Source organism: Tigriopus californicus, chromosome 1 (genome assembly GCF_007210705.1).
Source record: "Tigriopus californicus strain San Diego chromosome 1, Tcal_SD_v2.1, whole genome shotgun sequence".
NCBI lineage: Eukaryota > Metazoa > Arthropoda > Copepoda > Harpacticoida > Harpacticidae > Tigriopus > Tigriopus californicus.
The window spans coordinates 2819916-2822934 of record NC_081440.1 but is presented as its reverse complement, the minus strand read 5'-3'; the positions used below and the strand labels follow the sequence as shown (position 1 = coordinate 2822934).

Sequence of the window (3019 nt, the reverse complement as noted above, 5' to 3'; positions counted from 1 at the left end):
ATGCTTGCTGGAACCCTGCAAAAATAAATCACCGATTTTTGTAAGTTTTTTTTTTTATGAAAATATGCTACTAGAATCTGAAAAGGAGCAAAAGGCGGAAATAGATCGCTTGAAGTTCAAAAGAGCAGGGCTGTTATTCTAATAAAAGCATTCAGTGAGCAGATTTCGATCACGAGAAGTGACTTCTGGTTGCTTGAGTGAAAATAGAAACATCATTCATGACAGTAAAAGGGCATCAAATATCAAACTAAACTCACCAGCGAGAATGCTCCTTCCGGGGTAAAGAGTTTCAGCGGGAAAAGAAGCTGAAAATATAAGTACGCAAAACATCAGAACTTGGAATCAATAAGAACTTGTTGACCAGATCATAAAGCCATCATCAATCAGTAACGATTTTTCGATCACGAGAAGTGACTTCTGGTTGCTTGAGTGAATATTTTTTCTACATCACGTCCTTGATCTGGCATGATTCATTGCAAAAAGCTCCCCCTTACCTTTATTCTTATGGAAATGTCCTTCTTATTAGAGTCTGAAATAAACACAAAAGCGAAAATGAATCACTTGAAGCTAGCAGGAGAAGGCTAATCATCCAGATAAAAAGAAATCAGCCATGATTTTTCGATCACGAAAAGTGACTTCTGGTTGCTTGAGTGAAAATAGAAACATCATAAATGGGCATTGCAATAGTACTGAGGTATAAACGGGAACAAAACTCACTGGTAAGAATGTTTCTCTGTAGGATGTGAGGTCTTTCAATTACGGAGAAAAATGGCTGAAAATATGAAATGAGCAAAAAGTGAAACCTTGACATCAATAATACCCGCTTGACACAAAACTCTTGAGCCATCAGTTATGATTCAACTAACAATTGTCAGGTATTTCAATGACAATTATTTTTCACTAGATTTGAAGTAAAAACTTGAATGTGACTTTAAAATTGAACTGCAAAATATTAACATTCTTAGATGAACCCTATCAATTTAAGAAGTCAATCAGCACAAAAAGTAACTGGTATTTATTTGAATGGATGTATACCATCATGTTTTATCTTATATATCTAAAAAAAAAAAAAATCAATCGGCTAAAATGCAGTCCTCATACAAAACAGTAGAACTTGCAATCCAATCTTCCATGGAAGTGTTTTCGCTGAATTCTCTGCCCTAAGTGCTATTTTTAATAATTTGAAGAGTCTTTTCAATTCTTTTAATGCATTCATACCATTACAAACACTACTTTCAACAACAAAGTTTGTCCGTATAAGAGGGATAAAGTTCTTCCTTTGGCTCTGAATTAAAATTTGAAAGTCATTGTATCTCAAGGATGCTATGTGTTTGCTAAATCTTGACCACTCTTCAACGGCTGAGTTGAATCTTTTTGGTTTGTCATGCCTACTTCGATCTCGACTTACCTTCGTTTCGAAATCTCAAGAAGTTATAACCGAGCGATTGATCACTGGAACAGAAAATGTAACAAAATAATACGCTAAATGAAATGAGGTCTCTCGAATGTCCTTTAACTTCGATGGCTCTCAGTAATGATTTTATCATTCACATCTTTTGTCTGGTTGCTTGAGTGAATTTTCATGCATCATGTGAAGCGTACGTACAAATTCTGTTCAATACAGTAAAGGGATAGACAAAAGTGTCTTACCTTGGGCATCAATGCAACTGGCACGCCTTGACCATTACTAAATGCAACAAGATGAACACAGGAGTGAACACCTCAGAGTATTCATAGGTTCCAGAGGAGGTCAATTTAACGCAGAGCATGTACTTGAAGATGAAGAGCATCAAAATGAGGAACAAACTCCACAAAGCTCTCAGTAGGGCCGATTTGTAAGATGTCTAGATTCAAAAAGAACAATCATTGATTTTCATCTCAAAATTCGCTAAAATAACGTCTAGAGAGCATTTTTTGCAAATTATAAGTAGTTTCTAATTCAGTCCGATAACGCATATGAAATGGAGACGGTGAAATAAGGGAAAAAAAACAGAAAAAGACCTGCCCAGAAAATTTGGAAATGTCCTTATTATATGCAAAAGTGCTTGAAATGTTCACTGAGAATGCAAAATAAGCCATTTGAAGCAGAATATTTGGGTTGTATATTTTCGATGTTTACGGCAACATCTGTTCAATCGACTTTTCATCGAATTTTACTTTGCTAGTGCATTAGATACTACATCAAAATAAATATAAATCCACATTTCCATCCAATAATCCAATGCCTTTGCGTATCTTACCTCAATGTACATGCGAATCAAAACGATGACGCAGAAATAGGCGTTGAACGCGTCGCACACAAACAAGGGTGAGAAAACGATCCAGTAGCTGATATCCACCCACAGTTCAACTTTCAACGTGAGCAAGATGGTGAACAAGAGGAAGGCCAACAAGAACACGAATATCTCCCACACGGTCAAGCCCAGCCAACGAAGAATCTCCTTCAATTGGAAGAACATGGAGCGGGCGGGAGATAACTCAATCGGACGTGAACGGCCGAATTTGGGCGGGTTTTCGTCCCAGTAGCCGCAGTCTCGCCGCGAATAGGCTCAAAGTCATCTAGGGCGACCAAAGAATGGCTGGAGATGGCTACAAAGTGTCAAAGCCCCTCTCCTTGATAGATGACATGATGTGCCTCCACTTACCCGTGAGTTCGACCGTATCGGTTTGAGTACGGATTTGCAGGAGAGTGGGCCCAACTTGGGATTGAACACTCAAGGCCAGGTGAATGGCTCGTGGAATGGCCGCACCGAGGGCGTGTAGGAAGACCTCCGTGTGGCCTTGGGCCAACAAGTCTAAAACTCTAAGATACGTCGAATATTATTCATTTGTCCTATGGGCTTTCCATTGGAATGAAAATCAATGAAATAGCGTATTCTTTGGAGAGGATTTAGAGCAGTCTTTTTCTTATTATGAAATTGATTTCGAACCCGTGATAAGTGCCACCCACGGATGTCATACGCCCAATTGCCGAGAATTACATTTTTCTACGCTACAAAATATTTGACTCTACAACTTA

General features: G+C 38.4%; 1 protein-coding gene across 1 annotated transcript in view; it reads right to left on the bottom strand.

Annotated features, from left to right (window-relative positions):
- LOC131881324 (uncharacterized) overlaps nt 1–1450 on the bottom strand; it is a 2431-nt gene extending 981 nt beyond the window's left edge. The window contains exons 1-2 of the mRNA XM_059228165.1: nt 1409–1450; nt 258–305 (exon numbers count right to left, since the gene is read on the bottom strand). The gene's annotated coding sequence lies outside the window, so the exon portion shown is untranslated. The remainder of the gene's footprint in view (nt 1–257; nt 306–1408) is intronic.
- Nucleotides 1451–3019: the final 1569 nt, after the last annotated feature.